The 18,463-nt window shown below is 41.6% G+C and overlaps 1 protein-coding gene across 1 annotated transcript in view; it reads right to left on the minus strand.

Annotated features, from left to right (window-relative positions):
• LOC114655470 (ciliogenesis-associated TTC17-interacting protein) overlaps window positions 1-118 on the minus strand; it is a 31,841-nt gene extending 31,723 nt beyond the window's left edge. The window contains exon 1 of the mRNA XM_028806489.2: window positions 12-118. The gene's annotated coding sequence lies outside the window, so the exon portion shown is untranslated. The remainder of the gene's footprint in view (window positions 1-11) is intronic.
• Between the last annotated feature and the right edge of the window lie 18,345 nt (window positions 119-18,463).

Genomic DNA, 18,463 nt, shown 5'->3' on the forward strand with positions numbered 1-18,463 from the left:
ATATGATTTACCTTCACCGGCCGGTGTCTACGGTAAGTCGGGCTTCACCAAGCGCACACGCGCCCACTTCCTGGCCTGCCAGTCCTGGCTTGGAGCGCGACCCGCTGTTGCTATGACAACGAACGCCTTTCGTCAACGTCACCTGCCACTTCCTGGATTGGCAAGCGAAGGACGCGCTTTGTGCTTCCATCAATATGACACCGCCGTTGAGTGCAGTCAGGGTCAACAAAGTCGGCCGAGAAAAAACTAATTCTGGATACCTGTCCTACGTTAATGTTGTTTGTTTCGTTTTTGCATTTTAAAACGTTCATTTTTTAGCATTAGGAATATTTCACTGTTATGTCTACTTTTGCATATAATGCATCACTTTCTTGGCATAGAGGTAAAATGTGTAAGGCAAGTGTGGCATGGTGGCATAGCCAGCTCCAGTATTTTTGTTGTCCTAGGCGGAGCTGTAAATCGCACCCCACTACCTCTTTTGCTTTGAGTGGAGTCCTCATCATCATCATTCATCATCGTTAGACCTGCACATTGAAAGCTGGAGACACGAGAGCGGAGCCGGGACTGGGGAGAACGAAGTATGTCGGGTGTGGATACAAACTGTGAATTTGCAGTTGTAGATTGTCAAGGGAGACGTTTGATTTCTTATGGCAATGCAATGCTACCATTTCAGAACACACTTCGGTATTGGGCTGTATCAAGAGGCTTTGTTTTATTCATTTTTTTTATTTTTCATTTAACATTCCTCAAAGGAAAAACAATCCATCAACTAACTCTTTTAACACTTAAACTTGAAGTGCATTTTGTAGCCTTTTACAGTTTTTAAACTGTCAGCCTAACAGGTGCTTTACTATGACGGTGACCATCTAGATAAACTCTTAACAAGGTAGCCTCACCAACAAACTTCATCTTCACTGACATATTAAAATAATGCAGTGTAACTATCCAATCTATTCACAACCTTGGAGAATTTTTTCAGTGAGAGATGGAGTATGGAGAATTATTTTAGCTTGGCAAGAGTGAATGTCTTAGATGGTGGTGAACAACAGAGAACAATATTAATTAAGTTTTAACACAAGTTTTAATTTGAGCCTATTTAGGAGATGATTGTAGTTTGAATTTAATTGGCCATTAGCAATGTAGTAAAGAGCAGTAGACTTGTTACCATTTTGATCGTTGAATTTTATTTTTCCATGTCCGTGTCCCCTTTACTATGTCAGTTTGAGGATTATTATTATTAGTATGTTGTAGGTTATGGGCGGCACGGTGGCGCAGTGGTAGCGCTGTTGCCTCGCAGTTAGGAGACCCGGGTTCGCTTCCCGGGTCCACCCTGCGTGGAGTTTGCATGTTCTCCCCGTGTCTGCGTGGGTTTCCTCCGGGCGCTCTGGTTTCCTCCCACGGTCCAAAGACATGCAGGTTAGGTGGATTGGTGATTCTAAATTGGCCCTAGTGTGTGCTTGGTGTGTGGGTGTGTTTGTGTGTGTCCTGCGGTGGGTTGGCACCCTGCCCAGGATTGGTTCCCTGCCTTGTGCCCTGTGTTGGCTGGGATTGGCTCCGGCAGACCCCCGTGACCCTGTGTTCGGATTCAGCGGGTTGGAAAATGGATGGATGTTGTAGGTTATGATTTGGGAACTGGACAGTTGTAATGAGTCCAAGCAGGGCCAGATTAAGACGAAATTGGGCCTGATGCTGCAGTGCAAAAAAGGCCTATTTTTTCTCGGCATTGGTGCATGTGCATTCGACACTCACCGTACATGCGCACTCAGACCGACCAAGGAGCCTTAATTGCTTCCGACACAACCAGCCAGCCTTTATTGAACATGAATAATAATAACGATGTAGTATCGTAACAACTCGAGATTAACAAAAAGAAAGATATCACAAAGTGACGTCACGTGAAAACCTCACAATGAAATACACAAAATTTCGCAGTTCTCTTACGAAACAGAGTAAGAAAAAATGAATTTGCAGAGACATTGGGTCAAAGTGACTCGGTTCAGGCTCTTGAGGGTAAAAATTTGTCCACGATTTAAATTTCATAATAGACCAGAATCCTGTCGAGGATTTAAAAAATTCTAAACATCTATGCCGGGCCCATAGGCCGGCTTTTAGTTTTACCTTTACAGATAACCATTTAAATATCCATCGATTTTTACTGTACAACTAACTTTCAAGGTGAAAAATTTACTACGTGACACTTGCCAAACAATAATAAAGTGGTAAGAATCCCTAAGATATTGCAAAAAACGCAGCTAAATTACTAAGTAAACTGTTTAACGTAAAATTGATAGCATTAACTTGAAATCTTCGGTTAGCAATAAACACAATGACGTTATAGTTACGTCACAGCGCAAAGAACAATAGTAACTGTATACTAAGTAACGCTGTGTCTAGGCATCCGAAAGTCGGACTCCAAATTTCATTCTAAGAATTATTTTGAGGTTAATATAACAAAGGAAAACTGTTCAGCTTCCGGAAAATTCTCGTCTGTTTTCATCTGGGCCTATTTCAGGAATGGGCTTAATGCTGCAGCATCAATAGCACCCACCTTAATCCGGCCATGAGTCCAAGTGTTTATACCTAGATGACCTAAATGGTGTGGTGACACAGTTGTTAAGTGCTGCTGCATCACAGATTCAGAACTAGATTAAGTCCAAACATTTCAGATGTTTGTACTTTATTATTTGGTGTGTGTTTTGTACAGTTACCCCAGGTTCCAAAGCCAGAAGATGCGCATAATGGATTAAATTGGCATCATGTGAGTGAGTCTGTCCAGAGCTGACTGAACTAGCATCTAATCCATGCTTGGTTCCTCCTTTGTCCTCAGTGCATCTTGCCTGGATGAACAGGATGCAATAATAGGTGGATTGATTCAGAGGATGAATGAATGAGTGAATAAAACTTGCCTGATGCAAGTGTGTATGTGTGTGTGTGTGTGTGGACACTGCAGTGGACAGGCATCCCATCCATTGCTGATTCCCACCTTGAGTCTGTATCACTTTTTATAAACCCTATAATGAAAAAAGAAGGCTTTCTAGCAGCCATTCTACCTGCACTTCCGTACAGATAATCCACATGAAGCTAAGCATGTTTAGGCCTGGGCAGCACTTGAATGGGAGACCAACCAGGAAAGCTTAGATTGCTTCTCAAAGAGATGTTTTGTGAGGCCATCAGTGGACGCTTCCTGTGGTCATGGTGTGGATCCCAGTGCCCCAGTGCAGTGAGAGGGACGCTGTGCTGAAAAAATGTTGCCGTCCTTTGGATGAGAAGCAAAAGTAAGGTCCTGAGTCTCTGTGGTCATAAAAGATCACAGGACATCCTTTGAAAAGAGTATTGTGTTTCCCAATGTTCCAGCTAAATTGTCCTCCATAGCCTGGCCAAATAATTATACGTTGTCTCTAAATCACACCTCCACCACCTAATATCTAACAGCAGTGTGGCGAGCATACTGGCACAAAAACAGCTGCTGCCACACTATCCCTGTGAATGCTACACATTGGCGTGGTGGATTGAAGTGGTTCCCCACTTTCTATGTTAAGAACATTAAGTGCTACATACAGTAAATGTAATTAATTCATTATTTTGTCTACTAGCACATCCTTTGTTCACATTTACCAGGTTCCTTCCAGCTTTACATTTATTTTTGTGTTTTTGTAAACACAGTGAATTCCATCTGGCCTACCTCCATGTCACCAGGACCATTCCAGTATGGGTTCTTCTCTCATCTTTTTAAATCATGTCACCCAGTGATTTTCTTTCTGCAGAACTCCTGTTTTCTTCTTATACAGTAACTGCCAATCTTTCTGCTGTGTTTTTGTTCTCCTTCCACTGCTGTACATGCAGGCTATAATTTTCATTCTTATTTTACTAGATGGTGACCTTGAATGCCTCATGTTCTTCACTGTCGAGGTAACGTTTGCAGCATAGCTTTCCTTACTGTTTCTCATGTCACGTCTGCTGCTACTGCTTCTTCTTGCACCCTGTCTTATGGACATCATCAATGTAAGTTTCGTTGCTTTCCTTGGCAGCTGTGCAGATCCTTTGTATTCACCACCACTTGTCTTTACTTGCAGCCTGCCTTTAACCGGCATGATTGCGTCACCATGCTTAGAACACTTGTTGGCTGTCTGTCAGCTCTTTTGATCATTTCAAGTGTTGCTGCCACCATTTCATTAATCCTACTCTCTGTCACTGTAGCAATTTTCTTTTTTTTGGTAACAGCCCTAAGGCTGACCGGGCTTAATTAATCAATCTGTAGTATCAGCAATCAAGTTAGGCCTTATTGGCAAGCACTGCTGGCTCACAGATTGAAGGCTTAGTGGTATAATTTCTGACCTGGTGCAACCCGTGCACACTCCAAGGGCATTAGTGTTCATTTAATCAGTGACTGGGCCGCTTTTTAGAGACAGTGAAGGCGTGCCTTTGTGTACCTTAAAATCAGTGGCTACTCAGGAATGGAAATGATGGTTTGGTCACACAAGGAAGTTTCATTATGCAGTCATGCTGTGCAGATATTACACTAAATTGAACCATGTGCAGACAACCAGTAAACCTCCTGTACAGAAGGGAGCGAGAGGCATTGCTGCTGGCACCAGTGATAATAAAGTGTCAATAGATAGATAGATAGATAGATAGATAGATAGATAGATAGATAGATAGATAGATAGATAGATAGATAGATAGATAGATACTTTATTAATCCCAGGGGGAAATTCACATACTCCAGCAGCAAAAAATATTAAATTAAAGAGTAATAAAAAAATGCAGGTAAAAAACAGACAATAACTTGAATAATGTTCAACGTTTACCCCCTCTGGTGGAATTGAAGAGTCGCATAGTTTGGGGGAGGAATGATCTTCTCAGTCTGTCAGTGGAGCAGGACAGTGACAGCAGTCTGTAGAATGAGAACGAAAAAGCATCCAAAAAAGGATGAGTTGTATGCTATAGCTCTGGCGTAAATGCATTTTCTTTGTTATTTTTCAATGAATTATTCTGTAAACATTGTTGTTTGTTTTTGTTGTATGTGTTAAACATACATAATTAATATAAAATTGTTTGGTTGTGTCCTTTTTTCGTAAATTTTATTCATTGTGTCCTGTAGATTAAGCTTAGGGAGTTGGTACTGCAGGTTGAGAAGCGCCCCAGTGCTATTTTCAGGGATGTTCCATCTAAAAATTATATTTTTTATATTAATTACCTCATATAGTTTGTAGTTATGGCCAAGTAAAAAAATGTAATCTCGTGTTTCCATTTAGAACAACAGTAAGTTTCTGATATAACCAGGCATGTATGGCGATGAACGCTGGACAACGGCAAACAATATAAAAACATCATGAAAAAATATCACATCACTCATGTTGCCAAGTCATTCAGTTATGTGCACATCCCAAACACGTGTCTATTTACTAATATTGTTAAATAACTCACTTCTGGAAAACACTTTCATGAATTTAGGGGTAATTATTGATTCTGACCTAAATTTTAAATCACATATTAATCAAATTACTAGGATGGCATTTTTTTCACTTAAATACAGCAAAATTTAGACCTAAGATGCTAAGAAATTAGTTCACGCTTTTGTTTTCAGTCGACTAGATTACTGTAACGCACTCCTCTCAGGACTACCCAAAAAAAGACATCAATCGATTGCAACGAGTGCAGAATGCAGCTGCTAGAACCTTAACTCGGAAACGAAAATCCGAGCACATCACCCCAGTTTTAATGTCACTACACTGGTTACCTGTGTCATTTAGAATTGACTTTAAAATACTGCTTATGGTTAATAAAGCCTTAAATAATCTCGCTCCATCTTATATTTCAGAGTGTCTGAAACCTTACATTCCAAATCGTAAACTCAGATCTTCAAATCAGTGTCTGCTTAGACTTCCAAGAGCTAAACTTAAAAGAAGTGGTGAGCGGCCTTCTGCTGTTATGCACCTAAAATCTGGAATAGCTTACCAATAGGAATTCACCAGGCTGATACAGTGGAGCACTTTAAAACACTGCTGAAAACACATTACTTTAACATGGCTTTCTCATAGCTTCATTTTAGTTTAATCCTGATGTTCTGTATATTCAATTAATTATCATGATTATTCATGGTGGCTCCATAATCCATACTAACCCCTACTTTCTCTTCTGTTCTTTTTCGATCTGCACCACCACCACCTAATCAAAGCACCGTGATGTCCCGACATTGATGGATTAAAGGCCAGAAGTCCACATGACCATCATCATCAAATTCATCCATGAGAACCCTGAATACAATGAGGACTGGTTGAGGTCCTTTATGTTAGGTAGAATGTCTAGAGGGGACTGGGTGGTCTCGTGGCCTCAGATCCCCTGCAGATTTTATTTTTTTTCTCCAGCCGTCTGGAGTTTTTTTTTTTTGTTTGTTTTTTCTGTCCTCCCAGGCCATCAGACCTTACTTTTGTTCTATGTTAATTAGTGTTCCCTAATTTTAATTCTTATTTTTTATTTTTTTCTCTTTCTTAATCATGTAAAGCACTTTGAGCTACATTATTTGTATGAAAATGTGCTATAGAAATAAATGATGTTGTTGTTGATGAGTGAATGTGAAACATTCTCAGATGCATCCAAGCATTCAAACTGAAGACCCGCCTCCCCATTTCATTCATTGGTCAGAAATCCAGTCCAGTAACAGCTTATTCATTGGCTAATATTTCACTTCACGTGATATAAACAAAAAGTGTACACTGAGAGACATGTAAAACTAAAGATTAAAAGGTAAAGAAAAGTAAGTGAAAACGTGATCAGCAAGGGAACATGCCTCCGACTTGTGCATATTCAAGTTGCTTCAAGAAGAAGAAGAAGGTCAGTTCACTAATGCAGTTCCACAGACTCCTGGTCAGTGACAGATTTAGGTATGGATGACATTTATTTTTCTATTTTTATTTATTGATCATCATTCTTTAATTTAATATTATTTATTGTATCAGTATGCTGCTGCTGAAGAATGTGAATTTCCCATTGGGATTAATAAAGTATCTATCTATCTATCTATCTATGAGCAGCCACCATGTCATCAAAGTCATACTGACTACCCATTATGGATACCCGCTATTACTGCCTGGGGCTCCAAATGGGTTTTGACTGGCACTGCTCCTGTTAAATAGTCCCGTAGTACTCCATTTGTGGATATGAATATAAATGTAACAATGGCAGGCAGGTATACAATTCCAATGCTCGGTCACTTCCGATTGCATTCCATTTTTGGAAACAAAAGCATTTTGGGAAAGTTGTGCGCATACGACCGGATGACCTGACATGTGGATACGAGTAATGTGTGATTTGTTTAATGGAGTTTTTTATATTGTTTTCCGTTGGCCCTCGTTGGTCACCAGAGACGCCTATTCTGTCAGAAACATTGTTCTCTCCGTTCCACATTGAAGCATGAGATTAAAATCTCTTCTCTGCCATCTCTACAAGCTACTACAAGGGGTAATTAACATATACAAAACTTTTTTGGCTGGTGTATTCTTTTAAGATGGAGGAGTCCTTCTAATGCCGCCGAGTTTAACACCTGCTCTTTGGCGTTGCTTTTCTATTCTCTTGGTTATCGCCTTCTTGCTTTTGTTTCAAGGTAGTATTTTCATTTATTTTGTTGATTGATTCAAATCATTTCCATTTCCTTTTTTCATGAATCCTGCCTTTTTTTCTCATTTGTGTAAATTAATTTTTGAATAAATCTTAAATCTATTGAAGGATCTAGTTTTGTTTTCATGGGCCAGAAGGTTTTCCAGTTTCCCTCGCTCCCTTTGTGGACATTTCTTGATTTTTGAAGCCTCTTCCCCATTTTTTTGCTCTATTCAGCTATACTAAAGGGTCAGGCTAAATTGGAGTGGTGAGGCCCATACTTTGTATGAGAGTGCACTCTGGCTTTAGAGACTTTAAGCTTTTTTGAATATTGTGAACACAAAGAAATCACAATAATTATGAGAATAACCACCAAAAGCACAGTTTTAGAAGACATACTGAATACTGAAGGTCAAAACCTGCTTTAGAGTAAGAACACCAAAAAAAAAACAAACAAATCAATATTCATGAAGTAAATGGGGCACTGCCAATAATAATAATAATTAACTAATTTCAATTACACAGTATAGTGATTGTCTAACTACACTTCAACCACCACCAAAGTGTAGCATCCACCTGGATGATGCGATGGCAGTAAGTGTGCTTACTGCACATTAGCTATTAGGTGGTGAAGTACAGACAGAGATAGTTAGCCAGTTAGACACAGGGAGTGATTAGGGGGCTAAAATGGGCAGTTTATCCAGGACATCAAGGAACACCCAACGTTTTTGAAGAATACCCAGCCATTTTTTTATGACCGCAGAGTCAGGACTTTGATTTTATATGTCACCTGAAGGATAACGTCAATTTTAACACAGCGGTGTCCCCGTCACAACACTGGGGCTTTGGGATCCACACGCAGACCACAGGGTAAAGCGCCCCATGCTGACCTTACCAGCACCTCTTCCATTCAAGTACTGGCCAGGCTCAAACACATTTATCCTCAGGTGGATTACCTGATAATGCAGCCAAAACCACCTGCACAGACATAGTGGACAATACACACCACTCAATGCTGAACAAATCGGCTAATCAGGCATGTGATGAACAGCACAAGGCCAACGAAACACCTGACACAACGCTTGTCTACACACAGTACATATAGGACTTGTTCTCTTCTGGGTTCTTCTTTTCCACAATGTGGACTTTGCAAATGTACAGTAGCTTTGCTAGCTTATTCAAATTTGGCACTTTATGTCAAAGATGGCGGCACTCAGCAGTAACTACAGTGGCTGAAGATTAAATGATGCTCCCAGCAATGTTCAGATCAACCTAATGTCTTGTGCTCAAATCATTCCTTGTTCAAGATCTGCTGATTATTATGGTAATCTTTAATCTTCTTATTTTCCCTGTACTCTTCAAGCTTTGGATATAATACTAAATCATATCATCTGCAGAAATATTTCAGATGACACTGCCATAGTTGGCTGTATCAGTTTTAGGTAGGAGAATGATAGATATATGTATGTGTATATGTTTCTCTGTGGTAGTGTGCTGGGGAAATGGCATTAGTGTAGGCAATGCCAACGGACTAAACAAAATGAATCAATCTTGGGAGTCGGACTGGATTTGCTGGTGCAAATGGTAGAACAGACAGTTGCTCAGTAAGCTGCTGAATATCCTGGACAATGACAAGACTCTCAGCCCCTGTATGAAGTTTTGGCTAAACATTTAGTAACAGATAGATAGATAGATAGATAGATAGATAGATAGATAGATAGATAGATAGATAGATAGATAGATAGATAGATAGATAGATAGATAGATAGATAGATAGATAGATAGATAGATGCTAAAAAAACTATTTGTACAATGAAAAAAATGGTCAGAAATGAAAATGAAATTGAGGATATTGAAGAACAAACTTAAAATGGTGTATAATTGTTACAAATTACTTGTGTGTAATGTAAAGTAACAAGAAAATCTTTTCTTCACAACATATTCTGGAAGTGTTTTCAAATCATGTAATTTATTGCTTCAAACAATTATTTAACTAGGTGGGCCTTTCTTGAAGTGACGTTATCAGACGTGTGCTGAACAACACAGTATAAAACAGTGTATTGGTCATCACAGAGCTGTAGAAGATGTGAAGGATGTCATTCTCCACATTAAAAGAAGGCAGTCTCCTACAGTTCCACTATGTGATGAGACCAGCCCAACATGTCAATGAGTCGGACCCCCATTTATTGTTTGTAATACACCACCTCCACAGCCACTTTCTGAATACTGACTGGGCGCAGGGGCTCTTTGGTGTGGAAAAAGTCAATAACCAGTTTCTTGGTTTTGCTGATTTTATGTTGTAAGCTATTCCTTCTACACTAAGAAGCAAAGTTCTCTACTTAACTCCTATTCTCTGTCTCATCCCTCTTATCAATACACCCCAGAAGTGCAGAATCATCAGAAAAACAGTCCTGCAGACAGACACTGAAAGCACATCCATCCATCCATCCATTTTCCAACCTGCTGAATCCGAACACAGGGTCACGGGGGTCTGCTGGAGCCAATCCCAGCCAACATAGGGCACAAGGCAGAGAACCAATCCCGGGCAGGGTGCCAACCCACCGCAGGACACACACAAACACACCCACACACCAAGCACACACTAGGGCCAATTTAGAATCACCAATCCACCTAACCTGCATGTCTTTGGACTGTGGGAGGAAACCGGAGCGCCCGGAGGACACCCACGCAGACACGGGGAGAACATGCAAACTCCATGCAGGGAGGACCCGGAAAGCGAACCCGGGTCCCCAGGTCTCTCAACTGTGAGGCAGCAGCCCTACCCACTGCGCCACCGTGCCGCCACTGAAGCTGACCACTGTGCCCCCTGCTCATTATGATGTAACACTACACTCTACAATGAGGGCTGCAGTATGAGGTGAGATGTTTGCTTTTACTCAGGATATGATTATATTCAAGGAACTATTCATCTGGGGGATGGTCAGATTTGTAGATGTAGAGTGTGCCATTAAATCAGATTTGATGAGATTAGATCTTTGTTGTCACATACATTGCAATAGCACAGTGAAGTGTTTGTGCCATAGTTGCAGGGTGGATACCTTGAAATAGTTTGATCGGGGGCATTGAGTATTGAGGATAAACCAAGGTAAGTGAGAGGGACACAGACAAAATGGTACTAAAATAAGCAGTTCTTTATTAAATCAAGGCAATATCAAAAATTATCCAAAAGATCTAAAGTCAAAGTGAGTGAAAAGAATCACACTAGCAAGTTCATCAAACATCACAGTTCTCAGGTCTATGAATGAAGATGAAGAAATAAACAGACACAAAACTCTGTGACTCGAGTCGCTTTCCCTTGTCCAGGCTCCTCAATGGGACTCCAAGAACATTCCAAGTCAAAAACAAAAACACAACCAAAATCCCAGGTCTCTTCCCTTCTTGCATTTCTTAAGTTGCTCAAGGGACCTAAACACTTCTAAAAATTAACCAAACAAAATCCGTGTCTCAGCTCACCACATCCTCTCCACTTCTCTGTGCTCTTGGGGACAGTCAAGCGTGAGTGCACCCCCTCCTGTCCTTATGCAGGCTGCTCAGGAGTACACTGGGACACCGTCCACTAGCAACAGGCTAACCTCTGACCAAAAACGAAGACAATCTCGGAATCCATCTTTCCATTGTTGTGCACCCCCAGATGCCCTCCTCCAGCCTCATTGGGCGCCTTGCACCTTCCGATTACTTAGTGCCTCTTCATATAGTCTACTCTATGCACTGTAACCCAGAATGAAGTCAATAAACCTGTGCCCATGCCAGACCCCCTGCTCGTGTGTGCATTAACGCTCATGGACATGCTGACTCGGACTGCTCCCCAGTGAGTAATCACACTCATTCCCCTCTTGGGCCCGTTTCTCTCACTCAAAAATGGCTTTGCTAACTTTTACTGTTTCTTGCAGGTTGGTACCTCGTACTGGGATACCTCACCATTTCCAGGCCCGAAGACTCCTGTAGCTCTCCATAAGCTCCCGCCTGCACCACCTTGGACGTGTGCCCACCTGTGTCTCTCTTAAACACAGACGCACAAAAGACTGTCACTATAGTGTGGACTTACCACAGGGCAATTAAGATGATGATAGATAGATAGATAGATAGATAGATAGATAGATAGATAGATAGATAGATAGATAGATAGATATGAATAACTGCATAATATACTGTACATAGTCTAACTACACCCAAACATGTTTTTATCTACTCATATATATAAAATCCTAAGCCTAAAAGTGCAACGATTTTGTGTGACGATTTTATTTCATACTTTAAATCAGGCTTAATTTAAAACCTACATATATATGTTTGGTATCATTCTTTTCAGAATTGATCAAACTTTAATGTGATGTTAGATTTTCAGATACTTGTTCCATTTTTAAATTATAAACTAAAATATCAAGAACTCGCGTCCCGCGAGATGAGAGTTTGTGCCAACAGATTTAGCCACGCCCAGGGCCCGAAATAAAAGACAAAGAGTAGATGACAAAAGACAGCAGCTGTACAGGCTTTTAAATGTTTGAAGCAGCACGCGAGATGCAGATCACACCAGCATTGCAGCAGCAGCAAACCAGCAGCTGATCGAGCAAAGAGGAGGTAAAAATAAAAAACAATTTGTTTCCCATGGTATCACCGTTTAAGAGGGGGTTTTGCAGGAGCGACCGCGTCTCCTTGGGATGCATTCAGCCCCCCTCTTCACAACGCGAGCAGCAGAGATGCGACGTGGCTGGTGTTGAGTGAGCGAAGCGAGCAGGGCGTAAGCCCCTTATTTCACATATAATTTGCTAAAAAGCTCTATGCAGCATTTCCATTTTTATTGACCCCTACCCCATTTGGCTGGGCTGCTATCCAAATTGCCCAGAGAGTATAATCAAGATGACTGGCATTCTTTACTCTTTCACAGATTAGTCCATTACTTACATTTCTCACACCACATTGAGTCACAGCTTTCCCTGCAGCACCTGCCATGAAGATGTTGGCCTATCGCAGCTCCTGCTGGGGAAACTGGATTTGTAGTACTAATATCATCACGTGCTCAGAGTGCAGTGATGTTCTTACTTGAATGTCCTACCAAAATGTGACATGTCAATACTCCCAAGCGCTGTGAGATTTTAAAATACAGAACATCATTTTACATCATAGAAAACACAAATCAGCTTACCTGAAGCTCTCCTTGCCTCCTGTTCTTAACGCCACTTGGTCAGTTTTGCTCCCCAACTTTGTGATAGACATTCTAGCAAATTTATACATAAAAACTTACAAATTGTTGGGGAAGTAGAGTGTGGTCAAGGTGTCGGACTGTTGTTTGGGAAAGCAGCGAATGTTCAGTGAAACTGTGTAACTGAGCATGGGGTGTGGGGGTCATGTGAACTCAGTACCGCAGCCTGGGATCAAACTGGGGGCCAAGCATGGTGGTGAGAGCTCTACAGTTTGATACCTTCATCGTGCCTGCTTGTATTTCATTACAGGTATGGTGCGCTGTGGTGCATCCCAATGCAAATGCTGTGTTGGGTGTTTTTCTGTGCCCACCATTAGAACAATCTAGACGAGAACAGGCCATTCAGTCCAACAAAGCTCGCCAGTTCTATCCACTTATTTCATATAAAATAACATCAATTCGAGTTTTGACCGAGTCCCTAGAGTCCTACTGTCTACCAACAATATTATCTGGCCTATTTATCTGGAGCAGCACTTCTCCCTCTACAATTTCTAAATCACTAAGCACCTCTTTAATGATCCCTTTTACAACTGAGAGGTTATTCATTTCCACACTTGTGAAAACATCAGAAAAATGCAAGTTTACAGCATTTGCTATTTCTCTGCCTGTACTTCTTAATTTCCTTTTACCATTTCTGATGCACTTCACCTCCTCTTTCACCTTATCTGCAACTGTATATTCCTCCCTAGTATCTTTTTTAATGGTTGCCCTCATGTTCTCATATGCCCTACAATTCACTTTGGGGTTATTAGTCTTATACACCTTATAAAGCTGTTTCTTCATTTGCAGCTTCTTCTTCAACCATTTTATTAACCCATTTTTTTATTTCCTACTAATTCCAGATTTATGTATCTATCTGTCCTGCATTATATGTAAAACATTTTTAAACCTGTGCCACTGCTCCTCGACTGTCTCCACACTTAACAGCTTATCCCACTCTGTCCTCCTTAGGCTTTGCCACATCTGCTCAAAATTTCCCTGACCAAAGTTAAACTTAAAACAGTTTTTAGTCTTTGCATCCGCACTCTTGCAATTGCATTATGTTAAGGTCACTTGACCCTAGTAGTTTGATTACCTCTACACTCTCAGGTCTATCCTGATTATTACAAAATACTACATCTAGACAGGCTTCAGCCCGTGTTGGTGCTTTAACATGCTGTGTTATAAAACAGTCACCGATTACTCCTAAAAACTCCTGCTCTTGAGCTCCGCTATTTCCAGGGTTATCCCAGTTAATATTCGGATAGTTAAAGTCCCCCATGACTATAATAATCTTCTGTAAATTTGCCTCTTTAATATTACTAAAAACCACTTAACAGAAGGTGTGGATGCTGTGCTCACTGCACTGTTTCTTCTCAGACCCGGACTCATTCTTAGCTTGCCTTGTGATTTGCTGCTAACTTTAAAGCCTGAGGGTGAGTTTCGGGTTACTTCAAGTTCAGCCCTGGCCCCTAACACAGGTTTTCATTCCAACCGATTTCACAACCAGTCAGTCATTTTTAATTTTAATTTGTCTCATTGTTTATTTAGCGGACCACTTCTCCTTTTACATTTATAAGAATTTTTTTCCATAGCCCTCTGTTTTGTCTTTAAATTTTACATGAAGTTTACTATTTTCTAAGCCTGCTTAATTCTGAGTATGGTCGCTTGTGCAGGAGGCCGTCCTAGCAAGCATAAGGCGCAAGGCAGGAACAAGCCCTGGACAGAGCGCTGCTCCATCGTAGGGAGAACACACACACACACACATCTCTAGGGTCACTTTAGGATCATCAGTCCACCTAACGTGCACATCTTTGGACTGTGGGAGGAAACCCATGCAGACACAGGGAGAACATGCAAAATTCACATTGGGAGGACCCGAGATGCAAACTCAGGTCTCCTTGCTGTGAAGGAGTGGCACAACCACTGCACCACCGTGCTGCCCTTTCAGTGGAATTCTCTCTCTTAATTGTTTCTTAATACTAACAATTAGTAATGAGACGCGAGTGCAAATGACACTGAATGCTCTGAATCCATGTGTGCACTTACCAGCAAATAATGGCTGTGGCGGATGGGCAGGGCCATTATCTGGCTGGAACGCCAACTGGGTGGAATGGCAGAGGGAGAGAACCTCTTTGGGACAGTATCTTCCCCAAGACTCTAGAGGGCAGCACCCCAGTGTTACTACTGCACCATGGTTCCCAGCAGGGCATGCTGGGAGTTGTAGTTTGAAGCAGCCCTGTTGCACTTCTGTGCCTTTGGGGCACCACTTTCACCAACCAGAAGAAAGTCAAGAAACACCTGGGGTACTTCTGGGTGTGCTATAAAAGGCGCCGCTTCACCATTAAGCAGGGAACCAGAGTCGGGAGGAGGAGTGGAGACTGAGAGAAAGAAAGAGGAAGAAAGGACTGTGTGATATTTGGGTGCTTTGTACTGTGTTGTGTAGTGGGGGGCAAAAGAAAACCGCCTCCCCACATGAACAAAAGGGGTGCAGTTTGGCAAGACTTGTGTCGCAGCCGGTCTGTGTCAGGGTTTGGGGAGCGGTATGCCCCCTTGGTGGTCCACAAGGCTTAAATAATGTAAACATTGAAAAAAAGAACAAAATAAACGGAATGAATTCTTCAGTGTCTAACATATACATAGATGCTGGCCTCTTCAGCGTCTACTTTCTGGAGTAACACAGAAACTGGGAAATGACAGCTTGCCTAATTTCTGAAGAAGTCCAATTGAAGGAAACCTGAAGCCACAGGCAGACCCCTAGGACAAAACTTGAAAACCCCTGGTTTAAGGTATAAATGTAAATTAGTACAACAAGTGCAAAGAAGAATTCCTTTGTGTGTGACATCTAGCAGTTAAGCTACCAAACCAAAGTTACATGTAATTAAAGTATATCATATTTGAGAGTAGATGTTCCTTAAGCCCATTTCCGAAGCCTACAAGGGGACTGTCAGAGCCTCACTGGGCAGGCACCAGCTCAGGACCACTAGGCACACTCAGTCACCACACCGTTCTTAGGACTGAGCACATCTTTGGGATGTGCAAGAAAACTTCCAGTCATGGAGTAATGGGGCAGATAATGATCCATCACATTCACAACTGATTAAAAGGAGTTGGAAGAGCATCACCAGAGAAGATCCTCGGCACCTGGTGATGTCTGTGAATCTCAGACTTTAAGCAGTCATTGCATGTAATGGATATGCGACAAAGAGCTAAATATGACAGCGCTAGGAGACCTGCCACTGCAATGTCCTAAACATTACGGTACCCTAAAAACGAGGGGAGAGTAAAGACAAAGTGTTGTCATTTCTACACGGTGTGACCTAAATGTATGCAAGTCCCCTTAAAGAAAAGTCTGCACTGACCACTTTAATCACATCTAAATTGTTTGATTTGTAATTTTAAACTGAGAAATGTGTCTATGTCCCAAACATTATAGAGAGCACCATATCCTAGTATTCTCCATTAATGAGAGCTGCAGATGGCAATCCACTGCTGAGTTTCAGTACCACAGCACGCTAGTGTAACGTTCAGTGCTGGTGCCTCTTGAGGTTTTCTGGTAGAATTCACCGTCTGTTTGAAGGTGGCCATTCCTCAGCCAAAATACACCGGTTATGTCATACAGTTCAATTTATAGTGCACTCTTATTACCAAGCCTAGTGCCCAGAATATGGTACATTTACAAAATAAACTGAAATAAAGCGCAAAATATGTGGTGGAGGCAAAACACTATGCAATATGTACATCAAACGGTATAACTTTTCTTTCTAAAATACACTATAGGTTTGTGGGTGGCCACCTGACCAACACACCTTTTTGAGTTTGTTGGACTTCATATTTCAAACCCTTTGGGCTTTAATATGGAGTTGGTCCCCCTTTGCAGCTATAACAGCCTCCACTCCTCTGGGAAGGCTTTCTACCATGTTTTGGAAGTGTGTCTGTGGGAATTATTGCTCATTCAGCCAAAACAGCGTTTGTTTGGTCAGGTACAGATGTTGGTCAAGAAGACATGCCTCACAAGCAGCATCCCCATTCATCTCCAAAAGTGTTCAATGGGTTGAGGTCAAGGCTCTGTGCAGGCCACCCGTGTTCTTCCACGTCTTTATGGACCTGGTTTTGTACGCATTGTGACAGTCCTACTGAAACAGAAAGGGGCCTTCCCCAAACTGTTGTCACAAAGTTGGAAACACACTGTTGTCTAAAATGTCTTTGTAGACTGCAGTATTAACAGACCCTTCAGTGGAACAAAGGGGCCTGGGCCATATCCTGAAAAACAGCCCCAGACCATTATCCCTCCTACACCAAACTTTACAGTAGGTACCATGCAGTCTGGAAGCTGGCATTCTCCAGGCATCCAGCAAAACCAGATCTTTGTGTGCAACTGCTCAGCCAAGGAAACTCATGAAGCTCCTGAGACACAGTTCTTGTGCCGATGTTGACAGTTCATAACTCTGTTGTGAGGGATGCAATAGGGGATAGGGAACTTTTAAACACTGCGCACTTCAGCACTCCACGTGGTTTATCACTTTGTGGCCGAGCTGTTGTTGCTCCTAGACGCTTCCACTTCACTATAAGAACACTTGAAACTGACCGGGCAGATCTGACTGAGAAGAAATATTAACGTACTGACTTGTGGCAAAGGCGGCACCCTATGACTGTGCCACATTTAAAGTTGCTGAGCTCTTCAGTGCAACCCATTCTAATGCCAATGGGAGTTGCATAACAATGGGTTCTAACAATGGGTGCAGCTGCAACACTCAAACTCTATCATTTGGAGGGGTGTCCACATACTGAAGACCATATAGTGCACATCTGTAAGCGTCAATAATACATTTATTGTAGAGCACATTTCCCATGTTCTACATTTTAATTTTCTTATATAAAGTTGTTTGCTCATTTGTTTTAATCCGCACCCCTGGAACACAACTAAACTTTGCACTGTAGGCTAGGTTTAATTCTGAAATGTAATTAGTGCCTCACCACAGACAGCACTGGGTACCTCGATACAAAATTATCATAAAATAACTGCACAATATTGCACACAGTCCTTTTAAATGGACTGATCACTTTTCATTCTAAAGAACACACAGATGACTGTAACAGTGGTAAACATACAAAGTTTCCGGAGCTTAGGATTTGTGCTTGCTTTGCTCCCAACTTTACCAGAGTAGGCTCTGGTGCCTCATGGGTCTTTAATTAGGCTCAGAAAATGTATGTATGGTTCATTAATCTTTTTCCCCCATGCACAAATTCCAAATATACAAAAATATTAAAAATGTTATCCATCCAAGTAACAGCCCTTTGTTTATCGCTCAGAATAAAAAAAGCATGGCCCACCAGTTGGCACTGCAGCCTCCAAGATCAGGGTTTCATTCATGGTCTGGTCACCGGCCCTGTAGGGTTGCTAGTTCTCCCTTTGTCTGTTTTTTTCCTGGGCAGTTTTGTTTCCTTCTTCAGCTGAACGTTGACTGGGGTCTTACCCGATGTACGGGTAGCTCTTTCACGTCTCTGACCTGCATGGTGTTAAATACTACCAAGATGTTTCTGCACAATATGGCACTGCTAGACAAAACAAATTCACAACATGAAAACTAAAGAGAGTCAAAAAGAAGAAGGACCTGTGGAGAAAATAAAGAGGTAAAAGGCAAAGTTAAACTGTAGACACACAGG

The sequence above is a fragment of the Erpetoichthys calabaricus genome, chromosome 8, assembly GCF_900747795.2.
Source record: "Erpetoichthys calabaricus chromosome 8, fErpCal1.3, whole genome shotgun sequence".
Lineage (NCBI taxonomy): Eukaryota > Metazoa > Chordata > Cladistia > Polypteriformes > Polypteridae > Erpetoichthys > Erpetoichthys calabaricus.